This window comes from Lichenostomus cassidix, chromosome 1Aa, assembly GCF_008360975.1.
Source record: "Lichenostomus cassidix isolate B80296 chromosome 1Aa, HeHo_3.0, whole genome shotgun sequence".
Lineage (NCBI taxonomy): Eukaryota > Metazoa > Chordata > Aves > Passeriformes > Meliphagidae > Lichenostomus > Lichenostomus cassidix.
This window is the reverse complement of record NC_139480.1, coordinates 15690226-15710795: the sequence shown is the minus strand read 5'-3', so window position 1 is coordinate 15710795 and position 20570 is coordinate 15690226. Positions and strand designations below refer to the sequence as shown.

The window sequence follows — 20570 nt, the reverse complement described above, 5'->3', positions numbered from 1 at the left end:
GTATCAATTATGTAGTTACAAAACTTTGATAGAACCTTTACAGTGTGTTACTAACTCCCTCTTATAAAAAAATCCCACATTTTGTGATGTGTAATTTCACTGCTTTAAGCAAGTTCATTAAAAATTCTGTGAGCAGATAAAAAAAATTTCAAAATTCTATTAAATACTTCTTACATTTGTTTGTTTTTTAATGGCACTGAATCTTCTACAGAGATTTTCCCAGTCAATTTTGACCTTTGAACTGTTCAGCACATCTAGTGTTGTGTAAATAAAAGGCCAGTCAAAGTGGAAGACAAACAGTCTTGCACTAGTTGCTTCAAAAATCTGCACATCTCTTTTTGAACCTGCATAAGGCACCACAGATAACTATGAGGCATAATGAAGCACAGTATTCTACTACTGCATGCCTTTGTTGGTAGATCTACCTTGGGACTTCATTAGTATGTGACTCTTTTGCAGTCAGTGAATGTACATCTCAGAATGTTAAAACTCTCTGAAAAACTAGGTAAGAGGTGAATGTTGTGCTTTTTTTTTTCCCCCTCATACTTATCAGTGGCAACAGAGCTAAATTCAAATTGGTCCTTGCTGATCCCCAGTCAACAGGATTAAAAAAACCCTTCTAAAAATAACTTCCTGTGAGATGCATACACATAAGGTAACTAATATGATATGACTTACACCCACTCAGTGACAATTTTCATAGCCTTTACTAGACAAAATTACATCAACAAGAAGAATAAGATACTATATCATTAGGAGAAATTACCATATGTTCTCATGACATTACCTCTTCTCAGTCCTTCCCCCAAATTTAAAACGTAGAAGAAAAATAAATCATGAACTTGCAGAATAGAATCATAAACTAACAGAGTAAGAATGATAGACTAATAGAGTGATTTAGGTCAGAAGACACTTCTGTAGGTCTCAAATCCAGCCTTTCCTCCCCTCTGCCCCCGAACTCAAGGGAAGGACAACATATCACATAGCTAGGCTTTGCCCAGTCATTTGAGTATCTCTAAGAACGCAGAATCTCTGTGCAACTGTTCCTATGTTTGGGGCCCTTATGGTGATCTTTTTTTTCTTAATATTTACAGAATTTCTTTTTTTTTTGAGACCAGTGACTGTGGGTTTCTTTTGTCCTTTCTCTATACATATATGAGATGCCTCATCTTCTCTATAATCCTCCTTTAAGTGACTGTAGAGAACACTGCGTTCACATTCAGTCTTTTATTCTTCAGGATTACCAAAATAAATGGACTTCATCTTCTGTGCTGCGTGTTCCCCTGACCTGGGTGGTATGTGGGGACTCACTTCAGTTAGGACAGTCTATCTTGCACTGGAGAGCCCAAAACTAGACTACAAATATGGCTAGCAGAATATCTATTTCAGAAAAAAAATATTCTGATTCTGAAGATTTTCCTTTGGTAACTGATTCCAGTCCTTTTGATGTCATTAGGTATGCACTGTTGCTTTCTGTTTTGTCTGTGAAGAATCTTAGCCTTTGTCCATCCACTTTAGACTGCAGACTCAATTGTCACACAGGTCTTCGCAGATACACTTCAAGTAGGATGTCAAAATTACAAATATTTAAAGACATGCTTAGTCTATGCCAGATACTGGAAATAGACTTGGAAAGAGACTTCCTTTTGTCTTGAAAGCCCACCTGTAGAAAACCAGTTATTCCCACAGCAAACCTCATATTACTTAATCCCTTGAATGCATCAGTGCTGGATGTACCCATGGTTTAAATTGCTAAATATAGTCTCTGTAGTTAGATGTTTTATTTGCTTTCCATTCAGTTCCTTTATCTAATAATTTTTCAATTTTGGTCTTAAAAGCTAACTAGGACAGTGAGGTGGAGGAAGAAAACACACATCAATAAACTCTAATCTCAGACTCCTTTTACAAGAAACAGTAGTCTCCTTACACTCCACTGCTTTTACAGCCCTTATTCAGAGAACTGAGATTTCAGTCTGTGTGATTTATAATTGGAAAGCAGAAACTATAACATTCACCTGCTGTTCATATCCACAAATGAAATGGTACAAGGCAGTTTCATCACTCAACATAATAATTGGCATGAACCAGCTCTGTTATGCAGTGTTCAGATCCCAAAGGTCCACTAACAAGTTGCTGTAACTACATGCAGCTGTAGAGGAGAAAATGCAAAAAACAACACAACATTTTTCATATCACAGTTGTTTTGATTAATTCTACTGGGGGAAGTAGAGAAATCTGCATTGGGTTTTGTCTTGATCCTAAGACCTTAGTGTAAAGTGAAGCTGACCCGACTGATATCAAGGTCTCAAACTAGCCTGCAAATGATACTATAGAAGAATCAGAGAGAAGCAGCAACGTTTACAAAAGAGAAGGGCCAAAACTATTTTGAATAATCTCATAGTGATCTACTCCTCTGGAGTGTAAATTGCAGTACCAAAATTTGGTACTTCACCATACAAAAATCCAGGCTTCTTTCTTTGTTTTTAACCTACAGACTTTTAAAAATAATACAAATTAAGTCATTGATAATTCCTGCCCAAGCAGAGAAAGGACCAAATTCAGTGGAATACTTCAGCATGTATATGACTCAAAACAGCACTGAAGTCCACTGATGCCATTTTAAATATTCCCTGTACAAAAAAATAACCCAAACAATAACAAAACAAACCCTCAAGATTGTGGCTCCTGTCACTCAAGATGTTGAAAATTCTCATGAAATTTCACTGGCTATGCTGTGTTTCTGTGACTTATTGTTCCTTGATAGGGCTCTTGGCTAAGAGTGCCATGAAATAGTGCTGCAGAAAATAAGGGTGCAGAAAAATAAATATTTAACTCCTTTGAGATTTTCTTTTCTCCCAATGCTACTGAAATATACAGGATTCAAATAATCACATTTCAAAAAACACTGAAATAGGAAAGAGTGGAGATTTTTCTGAATAATGAAATCCCTGGGTGGACTGTTAAAAAAAGGGGAAATGTAATGGTACAGGCAAATAATCTGTATTTGGTCTCTTAAAATGGGTGGGAGATCATGTGATACAACTTGATTTCTCATTACCATCAGTAAAGCTCCTAAGTACCCAGTTGTTTCTAGGCAGGTGGGAATTTTTATGGAACTATGTGTGACTAGTCACACATTAAATAGGTGAGTAATTTTCTGGTTTGGAAACTGATAGCAATAGATGTGCATTTCTCACAGTCATGTAGTATGCAAACATCTGTTAACATACTGCCTCCTCTCAGCTCCCCAAAGTGCCAGAGTTCTACAGGAGGAAACTTTTGCCATTGCTCTTCAGTTCTATCAGATGGGAAGGAGATAATTTTCTGCTCAAAGATTTCTGTAATGAAAAATAAAACACAAAAATTTGCTGCATATCAAATATCTATTTCTAAATATACTGTAATTTGTAAATGGGTATAACAAAAATGCAAGCAGAAAAGATAGAGAGATAGTAGTGATTCAGGTAAAAGTAGATAATCACTTTTTGGGGAAAAAAAATCCACCAGTGATATTAAATGGTGACTTTCAAAGGAAACCTCTTCTCCTTAGTTTTTTTATGGTATAATGATAGGAGAAACATGTAAATAGGTAAACTCATAGATGAAGAGCAAATTAAGCTGGCCAAGTACTGTGCTATGAAATGAATCTGTTATGTGTAAATGCATATGCATTCTTGTAATTCTCTAGAATAGTCTCTGTTAAAAATTTCAACATTTATGTAAATAAATGAGATCTTTACTTATGCCTAGATATTTCTTTTGCTAAATGCAGGAAAGTGCTGTCATTTCTGATATCACTGTGCAGAAAGACTGGATAAATGTTGACCTTTTTTAGTCAACTAGTATACCCAAGACAAACATGAAAGTAGACATAATGATGAAAAGACTTTTCTTTGTTGAAAGGAAATGTTAGCAGCTGGTTTTGTTTTCTGTGTATCTAAACTTAGTCTTGCCTAGTGACTTGTTTTTGTGAAGCAAAAAATTGTTCTTGACCTTTCAAACCACTGTGGCAAATGTGCTCTATAATCAGACCTGGGTCAGTGACACTACAATAGGAAAGTGACAGTCATTTACAAAGCTGCTTCTTTTTAACACTTAACATATTAGTTGTTAAATAAAACTAGTCTGGGGCCTGTATTTTTAAAGGCAGTGAATAGTTAGACCTAGGTGTTTCAGTTTAAGAGAGAAAAAAACACTAGTAGCAATAACAAGGATTAATTTTTAAACAAAACAAAAGTTAATATGTCTTAGGTGACAAAAAGATGTTATTTTTTTGCCTTGTCTTTCAATCCACAATGCTATATTAAGTATGTGCTAAATATATCTTTTAGAGCTCCTGAAAATAAGCTGTTCTACAGAAAGTTGGCATTTGCAATCTTCACCATGACTCATAAGCCAGCCTGATGATACCCAAAATGCCAAATGTTGTTTCTACCCAGGCTAGTCTGACTAACCCCACCTACACCAGTCAGTGGGTTACTGACTAACCCACCACTACACCCTAAACTCTGATAGGCTCTAGACAAGGACTGGATTGCTTACACCCTGTCACAATCTAATGCTGCAGGTATCTAAAAGTACTAGATATCATCTCATCTGTTCTGAAACTTCTCAAGACACCTAATTTAATTTGCTTTAATATACCCAGAGAGACCCTAATCTGTGATGACAGCAGCCCACCTCTCATCTGGAGTTTGTCTTTAGCCTGGGTAACTGTCAATATCCAGAGATGCACCTCAGCTGACAGTGCTCATCATCAGTATCAGAAAATTTTGATGCCAATGGCCACTTACTGTTTATAAACTCCATATTCAGTCAAATTAAATCCAAGCCTAACTTTGTGGGTTGGATCACCCTGTGGAGTGACACCATACCTTCCCTGCTGACTGGGGCAATTGAGGCATTCTGCTTAAGGATTACTTTTCCTTCTGCCAGATTTTTAGACATCCCACCTAAAACCAAATGCTTAATTCTAATATTTTATATCTCAAGGTACCTAAATTGATCATAACAAATCTAAACCTCTCTTTTATCCTTTGTCTCAGGATGGCAATAACTATTGTGTCCAGTGGAGAGGGCTCTGAATTACCGGATTTCAGGAGGTTACTTCCAAAGCTGTGTGATAACAAGGAATGTACAAACAATAATTATTTATTATGACCTCCAGAGAAAGTCTCATTGAATGAGCTTCCCTTGTGGACTACAGCAAAGTTGCTAACTGTGTGATTCTCTGCATGAAGCTGAATTCTTGCTTTCTTTTCTTTTGTTCAGTGAAATAATTCTTTCTCAATCCCACCCCTAAAAAGATACATTTACCACAACACCTTCAGCAAAGACTGCAGAAACCATGAATAAGGACTATTGGATCAAATATGCTGTTTTTCTCTGGTATCATTTAGATACTGGTATCATTTAGATACTGGTATAATCTTCTCTGGTATCATTTAGTCTCCAATTACAGACTCTTAAAGTAGGGTCTGACCAAGGATAAAATTTGTCTGTATGTGCAGCAGTCTAGGCAAGTGACAAGATCACGGTAAACAAAAGATGTTGCAGTTTTCATGTCCATATGCTGGTTACCATAGGTCCAAGTTGCCCAGTTTAGGCACTAACTTCTTTCATTCAACCCTGGAAAAATGGATGTTTTGGAAGTGAGATAATTCTCCAAAGTCTCCTGCCTAGGAAAAAAAGAGATGATCCTTGAATCTCAAGAGCAACACATTTACTGCTAAGTACTTACTCTTAAAAAATCTGGGCACTGTTTGCCATCTCATCATCCTCTGAAAAGCATTACAGCTGAACTCCATTTTCTCCAGAATACCAACCACCTATCCCCAACATCCTTCCTTTGCAAGTGGGGTTTATTCTAATTTGGAGGAACCAATACCTGAAAAGCATTAGGTTTTCTTTCCTGTTACATATATATTTTAATGGAGAAAGTCAGAACTATAATTTATTTTACAGAGTAAGGAGATAAAGTAAACTTCTGTGTACAAAACCACCAAAGCTTCACAAGCCCTGTTGCCAAACACTTTTCAAGGGCTGAAGGAAAATCACAGATTTTCTCCTAGAAATGGTCTCACCTGCTGACATAGTGCTAGTTCCCACTCTTATTAAAATCACTGAAGTTCTACACACCTCAGTGAAGGGCAAGAATATGCTGTAACCATGTCCTGCCCCATAGTCGTACAACCTAGGATATGCAAATAGGCAAGGAATTTGGAAAAGTAATTTTTATCTTTCTTACGTTTTTAAATTTTACTGTCTAACTTCAGCTTTTTAACATGAACTGGAGATCAAGATTTTCAACACTAACAGCTAACATAGCAAATGCATATCAGAAACCTGACATGTTCTCAATTTCCCCACAATTTTCAACTGCTGTCTTGCTAAGAGCATAGATTAAATGGCTTTAGTCTTGCTCTATGGTGCATTGACCCACAATGGTCTTTCACTGTCCCTACAAGGGCTGAGCATATAAAGCTGAAGTCATTCCTGGTGTTGAGTCACTGATTTCAACGGAGTTTCCCTAAGAACACATTTGGTCCACCATCTCAAAACTGCAGCGTAGAAAAACAGTCTCCATTATTTCTAATATCAGAATGACTATTGAAAAGTAAATTTAAACTAGGGAACTGTGAATTGTAGTGATTTCTCTTGGTTATTATCCTTGAAAAATACTGAGTTATTCTAAGGACATTTGTAATTCTGTTTATTTATCATTTGGTGATTAGGAGCAAATAGCATAACTATTAAAAAGCCTCCCCATTGCTAAATTATTCTTTAAATTTTCATTCTGTTTATTTTTTACTGTAATTGTTTCTGTCACTTCTCTTTATTCAGAAACACTCCCCCTTTATCACAACTTTTAAAGGTACAAAACAAACCAACCAACAAAAAAAGCCATAGCAAACTGAAAATTTCTGAATGGCAAGGGCATATTTCTCTTTTTTCTTTTAAAACATAAGGCTTCTACATTAAAGGTGGGGTACAGCTAGTCTTTAGACCCTGCTTCTTAATGTTGATTTCCCCATTCAGACAGCGAACTCATCAGGATAAATAAATTTCCATAACAAAATGCATTCCATAGTTTTTCACTTGAAATAGAAGACTTCCATGGCATTTATATAATTACTGGGGTTTCTGTGGCTCTTCTGAAGAGATTAAAATTCGCTCTATTTGCTAGGAACCTTAGGTATATACATGTTGGGAAACTGTGAAAGAGGCTTTATTAGAGTGCTTTTCTTGCAATCTGTGCTTCAACCTCTTGTTGCACCTCATAAACGTGATTGCTTTTCTTTTCCTTTAAAGGTTTTATGTTTGTAGTTTGCTGTGAATCTAGAGGGGTTTTGGCAGCACAACCAGTTACTTTTCTACTCAGCTGGCCATTACTAGTGAATTAATTTACTGGTCTGAATCTGCTACTGTCCTTAAAGGAAATGCCATATTCTCATTATATCCTTCCATTATACTAAACATACTGCCATCATTTAGGTTATGTCAGGCTCTAATGACATTTAGTGACATTTCCCGTTACTATTACAGCTAGTTATCTACTCATGGTCACAGTCTGCTTCTTTATATCTCTAGGGTGGTTTTAATAAAACTGTATGGGGACAATGACTATATTAATACTTCTACACAAGCCTTATGTGAACCATACTGAAGATCTCCAGAATTTTTCCACTCTCCTATGTATATTTTTTGATTCATTTATGCAACATCTACCAGTATAAAATTCTTTGGAACCATTGGTTTAGTTCTGCCATGAAAAACAAATTTAGCTGTCCTCTGTAATGCAGCCTCCTTGAGAAAATGTATTTTTTAAAAAAAATATATATCTCCTAAAATAGTAAAAAATGCACGGACTTATGGGAACAGCAACACGTCTTAAATTCAATAGTACCTGCCTGTTAGATCCTGATCACATGTGATCCTGATCATATTTGTCACTAAGTCATATTTGTTTACACATATTTATTTACATAAATTTCTCCAACTGGTTTGATTTGTTCAAAATTTTAAAGACACAATGCGTTTGAAAGAAATTTGAAAACCCAATAACCAAGCTCAGAATACCAGTTTCATCTCTGTTTTTTTAGGTTTTTTTTTTGGTCAAACTAAACAAATGAAGGATCAACTACAAAATCTTGGAATTTATTAAGCATGGTTTTGTCTAGACCTCAGATGCAAAACAGCTGGACTATATTTGACTAACTGTACCTTAGGACTGTCAGTGCTTTATCTCCCTCACATTCATTATCTGACAATAATGGAAGGCACAATGGGTCCTGAAGATAGGGCAGCAGATTTGGTCTCACGATACTTGCTACTATTCCTGGTCTTGCTAATGATCTTCTGTGAGATGCAGAGTAAATTACTCCACCTCTCTTTGTCCCGATGTCTCTTTGTCATGAAGATAGCTACATAAAGCATTTTGAGATCTAAAAATCTTTGAGTTATATGCTATTATCATTTATTATTTATTCTCTGCTCTTTTGTGTGAGTTTTTAAAGACATTCTCCGCCAACTAATGCGCATTTTTCTGAGGCAAGCAATCCACACTTGTCTGAAGAGTCAGGCTGTGAGCACAATGAGAAACACAATTTCTTTCATCTTGTTTCCATAGTGTTCTTGTACAGATAAGTTTTATGAGCTGATCAGGTAGCCAAATGTATGAGTTTTCAACAGGGATATGCAATCTTACAATTTATTTCTATACATTTCTAGTGCATCATTATTCAAAAAAGAATGTGGTGTGCTTGGCTCAGCTGAAGGCTATTTGAAGTTAATTGACACCAACTGCAACAATATGGTAATGAACTGACTGGTACAGACTGGAAGCCATCATCTCCCAATAGCTGCCACTGTAAATGGTGTAATGCTGAAGATTTTCTCTACCAAAAGCAAGCTGCAAAACTATTTGAAAAAAAATTAGGAAAAAACAAAACAAAACAACAAAACTCTTCCCTTCTTTCCAATGTTATTCCATACTGGATTTCAGGTTTCCTTTGTTTGCCAGTCCCAGCTGTTGTTTTTTTTTAGCTTTCCACAAAAGCTGACAATAACATTGTGAGCCTCTGTCAGAGCTTTTTCTTTGACTCTTAACGCCCACACAGCTGTAGCAAATGTGATGGGTTCTAGTTGTGAGACAGTTCAGTTAGCAACAGAAACAGTTCAAAACTTGGAAGTGTACCAAGAAAAATTTTCACCTCCATTCTGGTCCCTTAGCTGATGTAGATGATTTTAAAGCAGTACCTGGACTCAAGTATGTGTCTCTAAAGAGGCTTGTGCAAGAAGTCAAACTGTTTCTGCTTGTGCTCCTTCCCCCAGAGCAGCAGGCTGGCACAATATAAAGCACTCCAAGCAGGGCATATTACCTTGGCTTTGGCATGATGTTGACTGTGGCTAGAGGTCTGCCCTGGCTTGGAAGGAGGGGTTGATTGACGGTCAGCACGAACTTACATCTGTCTGCAAATGAGCTGCAAACACTCCCCAGCCAGCCCCGAATTTCTCCTGCAAATGGCTGCAGACAGCCTGGCTGGTAAGGATCCTGGTGAAGGCAATTACCAAGGGTGGAACTGGTAAAGGGGAGGAGACCAGCCTGCCACAACCCCTAGCACTGAGAAATTGTATCAAGTGCATCTGCTTGCAGTCTGTCAAACGGAACAGCTCCAAATCAGGAGGGCAGAAGTGAAGCTTGACACAGAAATCACTGGCATAGCTAAAACTCTGCCTACTCCTGTTAGAATTCACCGTGCTGTACCTCATCTTCTTCCTTGGGAAAACACTACTCGCAGCGACAGGTCGTTCAGTTTATAGGCATGCTGCAGTTTGGCTTTCTTTGCTGCAATTATTATCTCCAGTGTCAGCTGCCTCTTAATTCTAGTCATGCTGTTTGGTTGTGCTGAAATCCATCATTAAGTTCTTTAAAGTTCCCAGCATTTTCTTTATCCCAATCGCCTAGAAAATTAAAAAGCAGCATCGAAAAAAAAGAAAAAGTTACTGCTCTTTCATAATAGCTCCATCTCTAGCATTTCCTGAAAGTTTGTTTTTCTAATTTAAGAGACAATATTAAATTTTTTTTAAAAAAAGTATAGAAAAGGACAGGTTGGATGGGAAAAGGCTTGCAAGAGAAAATAATGATTATACAAGTTGGAGGTAGATTAGGTATTAAAAGACTTGATATTACCAGAATAATAGATTGCTTGTTCTGTAATAGAGACAGAATTATAGTGACAGGCAAGAGAAAAGGGAAAATATTAAATGTGATATACTTCAGAAAGCATTTAATATCACTGACAAAAGTCAAGCATATGAATAGACCTACAAGACCCGGTACTGGAAGTTACTATTCATTGTATAGTGTTAACACATCAAAGGTTTCATGGTCAATAATTCCCATTAAAAAAAAAACCAAAACAACTGAGGTAAAAACTGAGTCCTACAGTACCAAATCCTGCCCTATGGACAGGGAAGGCATGCCCATGAAAAAAAAAAGTAAAAACAAACAACCCAGAGAACAGCATTCATATATTGCAGTAATTTTATCTAATCCTCCAGCTATGACATGAAGTCATACATGCAGGTAGCAGATATCTGCTTAGCTGCTTCTGCTTTATTTCTATTGTTTCATACTGACTAAGATAGAACAAAGTGACTCACAATTTTTGTTATAAGTAATAGCTTCTTGGTCCTAGTGTGAGGTCCTGGCTCATCATGGGTTTTTTCCCTGTAATTTCTGCTGTTCGTCTGTGTAATTAATAAACATAATGATGTATTTAGTTGCCATAGAAACCATTATTTCTTTAGTTTCCCATGAGGAGTCTGAGCAAATCTGCAGTAAGTTTGACCCAACTCTGTCACCTTCTCATAGTCTTGAATGAAATAAGTTATGACTCCTGGGAGGAATATTTCAATTTCTGTATGTGAGCAAAGTTCTATAAATCTACATAGCAATTTGTCCCCATAGACTGTTACCAAATGTATTCACAAGACCTTAAAATTTATATCACCCAGAGAAATGGTATTAAGCTTTCTTTCATTATATGAAAACAACCAGTGTTGGTAATTTCAATGTGGTTTGCTTAAACTTACTGTTAATTTGAAAATATTGTAAACTGCAGACAGTCAGTTATTAAAATAAATAAGGTCAGAACAAATAATAAGGTGCTGTCAGGGTTGGACAAAACTTATCTTCCCTGAAATGGAGAATACAACAATCCCAACAGTAATGAAAGCATTTTAGTCTCATAGCAACCACCAATGGAGTGAATTTTAGAGACATCTGGTCCACATGAACATTGTAGCAATAAAAAGTTTTACAAGCAGTTCTTGTTATTTTAAAAGTATATGTGGTACACAAATGCATATGTCAAAGTTTGTACAGTGCACAAACATAATGCCACATGGCAGGGAGGTAGACAAAAATACTGATGGCTGTGAGAGTGACAGGGGAAGGCAGTTTAATGCATAAGCCATCACCACAAACTGGAACACAGGTATATCACATTCCAAATGAGTGTCCCAACCCCATGGGGTAGAGATGTTTGTTCATACCCAATAAATATTTAGATGCATTGATATAATTTTAATTGGAGGGAACTAGAGTATCTACCAGACCAATCTAATACTCACAGTGCCTAAAGTACTAAATACAAGATCTGTGTTAGAGTGTGAAAACACAGAACTACTGAGATGTATGTAGGAGAGCTGATGGCTCCTTTCACTATGGCCACGCTCTGAAAGAAAATATAACACTGAATTACTGAATTTTTCTGCAGCATCTGATCTCAGAGAAGATCTATTTGTCACTATCTCTTGTGAAATATATGTGACAGAATCACAATTTCTGTATTTGGGTGAGATTTACATGTGATATAATCACAGAAATGTTGAGTATGATAATAATAAGATGCCCAAATGTACACTCTTACAGGGTTAGTAGCAGTTGAGAAAAAGCCTGTACAAGATGCCTGCCTCAGCTTGCATCCTGCTTCATGCACTCTGTATATATAAACCTGGATTTCAGAGCAGAATCCATATCTGCCCCATGTTTTGAAAGCAGAAAGTTTTACATTTAGTCAAAAATAACTAATGGTGTGTGTATGTGGAGCATCAAAGCCCATTATATTATGGGCGTGTAAATGTATTTAGGAGTGATCATGGTTGTCTAAGTAAAAGAACTGATAGATAATGTCTTTTTAGATAGTATCAATAGATGTTAATAAAAAGGAGTCATAACAATAAAGAAGGAAAATGCCATCTTTCCAAAAGCTTTATCATTTTCTCATTCCTCTGCCTTTTCTCTAAAATGACATCTTGACAGAGGAGACTATTTGGATATTGCTCTTAATGGCCTCTCAAATATGGTGTTATTAGGAAATGTAATGAAGTTCCTCCCCTGTGTTCAATTCACTTTTATTTGTTTATTTTAGGGATGTAGAAAGGGCTGAAATTTTTGCCCCTGTGAACTTTATGGAATAATGGATCATTTCCTCTAATTGTTTTCTTTTTTTTATTGTTTACAAAAGGACGACAACTTAGGAGATTTTCTGTAAAGGCCCAGGGATGTCATTATGTCTATTGCTATTCATAATTGGATATCTCCATGTAATTTAAAACTATTAGTGAATAAAAATAAGAGTACAAATAAACAAAACATTTTTACGAGATGGTAGAGTTATTTTCATCTCTTCAGAGAAGAGTTGATGTTTTGTGATGAAAATAATCCATTGTGTTTCTTCAGCATATTAAATAACAAGAGTGAGGGAAAAGGGAAGATAGGGGAAGAGGTCAAAGCATGATCAATTTATATGGGAAAAATCAATACTTTAAAGACTCAGTGAAAGTCCCCAAATACAGCACTCTACTCTAAGCTTTTGTCTTTTTTTAAAACATATTTTTTACTGCTGGTATGACCTACTACTATGGATGTTCTCATTTGTTTTAGATACTTTCATTACTGTCTTGCATATATTTCAACAAGGGAAGTAAATTGTGTGCACCTATGGTCTATTGTAATATAGCACTAAGAATCTTCCTGAGATTATCTTTGTCACCAGAGGGAAAGAGATAAAATAAGGATGGTGTTGTTGAGATCCAGTTATTAAAATTATTAGAGAGATGCCTCTGCCTGAATTAAGGTGCAAACAAGACAATATGCTGAAGTCGATAGTACAGATACAGTCACTCTCTTTAGGAGAAAGTCTGTGATCAAGTCACTGAAAGTGAACAGGAAAATAGAAAACAAGATCTCAAAAGTAGGTAGGAATGCAATTAAAGAAAGTCCTTAAAATCAAGTTGGAAGGCTTCAAATTCCTATATAGACAATGAGAATAGGGGAAATTATTTAAATTAGGACATGATGTAATCTATGTAAATATGAGTAGATGAGACCTGCCAGGATGATTACTCATTAAAATAAATCATGATTTCATCCAGGAAAGCAGATTATATGAAGCCAAACTTGATATCTATGAGATAAAAACCAGTTATTACTGAAATAACACCAAGAAATTTTGCTTTTACTAACAGTTGTGACACTTCTCTCTCTATAATTATAAAATGCTTTCTAAGAAAACATTCTTTTTTAACGCTACAACAATGAGACATGCTCCATTTCACATGTTCACATAACCTAGAGGAATAAATAATGCAGAAATAAGCCAGTAATTAAGTGAAGGAAAAAGAAAAGGCAAAGAAAAATCACACAGATTTCAGCATGATACCAAATGAAAGTGTTTGGGGTCAGGTCTCTCCCAGTACGGGAGCTTAAGCCATTGATCTGTTTTACTCTGTGAGGCACTTTGGTGTTGTCTCTGGTTGGACTTAATGAAGGAGTCAAACAGTGTGATCAAGTGCAAGATAAGAAGATTAACTCATGAACAGAAATCCAACATATTTTTCTTTATTTTGACTGTCAACTAGATGAATTTTTTATCTTGTATTGTGGAGTAGTTAAAAAATTAAACTACAGAAATATTTGTCTTTTTTTTTGTTAGCTTATTCATTTTTCAAATAAATGAGGCCAAGAAATAGGTCAAGGTATATTTAACTGTGTGTAATACTGAGGACAAACCAGGAATCCAGACACACCACTTGCCACTGATACTAGGAGTCCTGACACAAATCCCAGACCCTCTAGGATACTAACTGGAGAAAAATGTTATCCACACTTCACTCTTGGGATGAAGTTAAGTCTCTGGGTTTTTGGTTTTCTTTCCTCCAACTTTCTCCTTCTGTAACCTTCTTCCTCTTTTCCTTATCTGTTTCTCTCTGGAATTTGTTAAAATGCAAACTCTGACTTAAAATTTTATCATTAACAAAAAATTTGCACCCAAATCTCCTGCTTTTCCCCTCATTTTAAGCTGTGTAAAATTTACCCAAATTTTTCTTTTTCTATCACTCTAAATATGTTAAAACATATTAACATATACATAGCCTAAAATATTGAATTTCAAAATGTGAAGAAAAAAAGATTTGAAAAAAATATAAAAAATAATTAGATAGTAAAAATTCCTAGGTGGTTACCTGTGGAAACATTCAAGGTAAAAAAGACCCTCAGTTTTCTGTCTTTTTAAATATGTTTTGGGTGTCCTCTTTCAGCGTATCTTAGAATGTGTTAACTTTGGTGTCATGAGAAAAATTACTTTAAATATGCCACCTTAAGAAAATTGAATCTGGTGTATGTGTTATGTGACAGTACTCAGCTAGAAATCTTTCAATTTAATACAGTTTTATTTTCTCATTTTTACTTCGTCATTGGTCAATAAAGCAGGTAAATGATCTTCAGATCCATTTTCATATTGACAAAACTATTTCTGTTGTGTAAGACTCTGGCTTTCTCAGATATTACTTAGGCTTATATACATATAACATTAATTTTCCTGGAAATTACTGTTGCTTCCACAAATTTTCTTTGATTTTTTTTAAACACTACTTATGACAAGTCTTTCATTAGCTAGAGAGAAAGCCAATCCATGTTATATTGCTTTTATACATTTTTTTCCATTGAATACATATTTCAGTATAATTCAATGATACATCAGTCGTAGGTCTGTCATTTGGAGAGGTTATAACAACGCAAATCAAATATATATCCTCCATTATCTCTGTTTATTGGTGTAACACAAAATTCTTTAACACTTGGTTTCCATTCAGAAATGTTTGTATACCTGTTCTTTTGCTGCAGTCATTTTCCTTATGCAAGTGTTAATAGAGTTCAGGAAAATTGCCAAGAATTACCTCTTAAGTTTCAAGGTCACACTTCCTGTGTGGTGTAACTGTAATGGCTCAAAGCCTATGGGATACTGTAAACAATTTTGCTAGTATTCTTGGCTGTTTACCAAAACAGGACATTTCATTTGTATACACAGAATTTCCCAATAAAAAATTATTTTCAGCCATGGCTTTTCATCAACAGCACAGAGAGAAATTAAATTGAATATGTCTACAGCCATACATATCACCTCTTGAATTTATCTGCCTTAAGGCAAGTACTTAGTGAATAATATCAAAATTATTGTGACTAGTGGACTAGATTTCCCTCTTGTTCATTGATTGCTCAGTGTGCTGTGCCTGTAAGCTGTGCCCTCATCAGCAATCATATTTGTTTGCAGACTTCAAGCATTTGCTAGATAAATAGATAGATGGGTGAGAGAGACAGAGAAACATGAAGGTCTGAAAGTATCTTTTTCAAGGCCTTGGGCTTGTAAACAGTTCCAACATGCAGAATGAAATAGGATGTTTGTTGAAAGTCTCACAGAATCTGCTCCAAGGCATTCTTCTCATGCATGACATGGTCTGGGACACAGCTCTGTGTGAGCAGCATCGTGTCTGCACGTATCTGAGGCCAACCCTTTCAACCTCAACAATGAGTATGTGACATGCAACAAAACTTGTCATTCTCTCTTCTTCTGTTTTTTTCCTCAAAATGACAATGATCTCATGACAGATGGCCTGAAGGAAGTATTACCACATCCTTTGAAATGGCTTATAAGCTGGGGAGACAGAGCTTCCTTTCTCCCTTGATTACAGATACATATACATGCACACAGATCTACACAACATCAGTATTTGTTAATTTGTGCTTCTGAACAGAATCTGAACTGAACCTAAAATCTAAGTCCAGCTTCTCAAATTTCAGAACAGAGATGAGCTACTGAAGGACTGGATGTGTCAGCACTAGTACCAAGGTTAATTTTTAAGTCCTGCAGAAGGATGTTCTCTCTGCCTAAAGTAAGCACTTAAACTTAGGTGAACTAAAATTTTTTTGTGAATACTTGAAATACATCTAATGATACAGCATTTAAGGAATTGTTACAAGATACCTACAATATCAGTCTAAAGTGGATACCTATGTTAGATTGGATGATATCACGCATGCCTTTTGTTTTTTACAAGGTGAGGTAAGTGGAAAGCAGGAAACAGGCCAGCAGCAAGGTTTCTAAGGTGTACATGTAAGCAGTTTGTTGTTTAAATGAAATAAACATTTCTAAGGTGTACATGTAAGCAGTTTGTTGTTTAAATGAAATAAACATTTGAGCAAACGAATTTCATAACCAGTCTATTTCATCTTGTGGGAAAAGTCAAGAGATCCAACTGTTGACTTTTTTTTTGCTGCCTTTTTTTCCTTAATACTAAAGAATAAAATATGGTTGTGAAAAAGGACATATTGTTAACATAGATATTTAGACAGAGTACTGAGAATGAAAAGCTTTTATAGCAGTTGGTCTGATATCTTGTCATTCTGTCACCTGAGAATGACAGCGTGATAGGTTGCAGCAAGAGGCTAGGAAATTTCACTTTGAAAAACATCAGCAGCCCTCGTACATCTGTTAATTAAAGCAATCTGCCAGTGTTCCTCTAAGGCATTCAATGAATCAATGTTAAGCTAACGTGACACATTTTCACTGCTTCTGTAATAGAATTGGAAGTAACACATTTATTTATCAGGTGGCACCGATCTACACTTCCCTGTCTGAGGACACGTTTTGATTGTCACACTATCGCTGTCTGCTCTAGGTGTGACATACTGAAGATTTTCAATCTGTTTCAGTGAAGTTATAAAACAGCATGTGGACCCCATGTTCCTCCTGGAACATTCAAGCAGTATTTGAGCCTTGGATTTGGTTAGCAGTATTGCTCTATATTTTAACAGAACTGGAGAGCAACAGTTGCTGGCAATAGATATTCAACAAAATGATTGCTTTACTCTGATTCAGTCACAATGTGGGGTTTCATACAAATTTCTACTTCAGATCTTAAGCAGAGTGCATGATTCTGACATTTTGTTTTATTCTCAGCAATAATAGCTGGTATTAAAAAAGTACTACTTTCCCGTGACTGATGACAAGGATTTAACTCAAGGGACTTTAGGTGCCTTTAATCCTGATTTTTTTAAGCCTGAGCTGCATCCCTATTGCTGTTAGTACACCTGCATTTCTTGACCAAGTCAATTATGGGGTCTCCTAGATGACACTCAGGCCAGCACTTGTGAATCACATTTCACAATCTGCAGAAAGAAAGTAAAGTGTCTTGCCACAAATGTCACATTTCATTACAATGCAACTAACTAACTAACTAACTAACTGAATATAGGCTGCTGCTCTTGTTTTACAGTTTGATTAGTTAAAAATTAGTTGTTTTTCTTTAAGGTCCTGTCTTATATCTGTGCCTATTTAAGGTATATATTTGAAGCAGCAAGTTTTTAAAGTAGTCAGCATGTCTGGTGTGCTCTGAAACAGCCACTCTTGACTTTGAAAAGCTCTGCTCCACCAGTGCATCTAAGGTTGCTGCTTTTAAAGGAATGCAGATGGTGTCTTTTCTTGAAATGAAGTGATATAAAAACTCATGTGAGTAAGTCTTCTCTAAGATGTAGTCAGAAATACTTAGAAAAATAACACCCTTGAAAAGTAAACCAGTAATTTCAAGAGATTTTACCTTTATAAGCTTCAAATATCATTTTCTTTCTATTGTTAACAGAAGTGCCAGCATACTTTGGTTATTCTAACCTGGTTATTCTAAATACTATGCATTGTTAGGCATATGTAGCAAAGGATATCACTCTTTTGCACAAAAATATGATGTGGCATTTATGCAAGGCAATTTTTTAAAAATAACATAAATGCTGACAGAACAAGGGATAAAAAAACAAAGTCAGGTTCCAGCACCTTTGCAAAATGACATCATACAGTGTAATCTTGGAAGCTCATCGACAGTGAATCACAAGTAGTATATTGCATCTGATGCTGAGAGATAAACAGAAAAATAACCTTTACAAGAATGAAATCTCACAATGAAATATGAACATGCCCATGCGAAAATACTTTGAAAGTTTAAAACAGGAACCAAATAACTCAAAACTAATGAGAAACTTAACTGACTTGATGGCACTTGTAGGGGCAACTTTACAGAATGACTACACCTATCATAGTGGATAGTGAAATTAATCTTTGGAATACAGTACAGATGTCCAACAACTCATTCTGGGTATTCAAGTGAGCACATTGTGTATAAAATTTGTAAACATGTGATTTACTACCCTTGAATCTAATGGGATGACTCTACTCTTTCCTCCTTTTAAACAATCTCAGTAAAGAAATTAGAGGTCTCAGAGTAGTAACATCCTCTTGCTGAACACTGCATGTGCATTTGCAAATATTTTTAGCATTTCACTTGAACTCAGTAAGGCTGCTGAAACCAGTAGTTTTTCTAAAAGACTCTTTAATGGCATTTCATGAGAACGCTTTCTGTGTGCTCCTGTCTGGAATCTTAATTTGTGTTAGGTAAGCTGCAGAGAAACACTAAAATCTTCAGAAAAAGAAAGATCAGAGCGTCAGATTTTGAGTTCTCCATTTTCAATTTTTAGCTTTTTCTGAAAATTAGCCTTATTATTTATATAGGAAAATATAAAGGGTTTTCATTAAACCATAAATTTCTAAAAAGGAAATGTGCTTACACCAAGTCCATTTCAGATGGGAAATCTGATGTTATGTCGCATGAACTACCTGAGCAGTCACAATTAGTGTGAAGTCTTCAGTCTATGATGTAGTTGTTGAATTATTTTCCTAATCTGGACAATCACTGTTTAATCTTAAACCAGAGAAAAAATAGATTTCAGTAATTATTGCATCCATCTCCAAAAATTCTAGATTATTTCCAAGAACATATTTCTAGTGTTCTGTGCAATGTGGTTGTGAATAAGTTTTGTAGCTAGTTTATCAGGTATGTTAAAACTGGAATACATCTTGCCAAGCGTTTCTATAAGGCAAGAGATATTCAGACTGTATTTTATATGTAACATTATTCACTGACTGTCAGTATATGTATGATTGTTTATATGATGACTGTGAATTTACATAATTTATTCAGATTCTCAAATGCAGTTAAACATCTAATTTCCATCAGTGGAATTTAAAAAATAAGCTATTTCCATTGAGACACCTGATATTTTTAGATAGTATAATATCAGATTTAACTTGAGATTAGATAATTAATATTGTTATAATACTAATATAAAATTGATAAAACAAAAAAAAATTATAAATTTAAAATTCAGAATTTTAGAACTAAAAATTTCTGATGTTTGTATGTGAATTAACTTATTTTGTACAAACTGGGAAATAATGTCTTTTTTTCTGGTGTTCTATTCTTTTTCAAATCTCAACTTTGTGTTTGCCTGCATCTGCAGAATTACTGATGAGTCTTGCAAAAACTGAGGTTAATTACTGTTGTGAGTGATCTTCATCCAGCAAAAACACTGATGTAAATATATTTTGACTCTTTGTTTTCTTAAAGTTCAGAACAATAATCTGCTAACATTTCTTTATTTAGAAGTCCTGTCTTAAAGAAACTGTGCTTCTCTTCAATTGCCATTTAGAAGAAATACCCAAACACTAAAGGAAGTACTTGAAAAAAAAAGGTGGAATTTAATAATTATATATCTGAATCTGAGCAGAAATCAGATTCAATATCTGAATCTGATAAAATTAATGCTATAATTAGTAATTCTATGTCAGATGAATAATTTCAGATATTTTCTCCATTGAATTATTAAAGACTGAATAAAAAGCAGAAATTTATATTCTAACTTTTAAATATTCAAGGATAAGTGAGACGAATCACACCCATGTGTTGCTGTTAAGGTAAAATGAAGCTTGTAGAAATAAATTTTGCCAGTTTAAAAGTGAAAATCTATACAGGAGTAAATTCATTGGTCACTATAATACCGGGAATCCAATGCTATATATTAAATTTAAAGGAAACCCGAACACCTTAAGCTGTCCGAATTCATAAGTAAAGGAGGCTGGTATATCTAATGATGAATAACATCCTGTCTTCTGTGTGAACAGAGCTTTGAAATATAGTGACCAATCTCATAGATGACAAACCTTATTTTATGGAGTGTGATGTTTTGTTGACACACTGACCTATATTATTTTCTCCAAAGTACTATTTCCTGTGCTGAAGAGGAAATAGAAGCTATATTGTTCTAACCTTACACCTCTATTACTTAGATAAGTGGCTGGAAATGACTTAATAGCTCCTGATCCTTTGGGGAGCTTAAA

General features: G+C 35.3%; 1 long non-coding RNA gene across 1 annotated transcript; it reads right to left on the bottom strand.

Moving 5' to 3' along the window:
* Window positions 1-14098: 14098 nt before the first annotated feature.
* Window positions 14099-19090, bottom strand: LOC146443237 (uncharacterized). Its single transcript, XR_014855962.1, has 3 exons — window positions 18962-19090; window positions 18174-18251; window positions 14099-14277 (listed from the first exon to the last, which is right to left on the bottom strand). It is a non-coding gene; the product is annotated as an uncharacterized LOC146443237 (long non-coding RNA).
* Between the last annotated feature and the right edge of the window lie 1480 nt (window positions 19091-20570).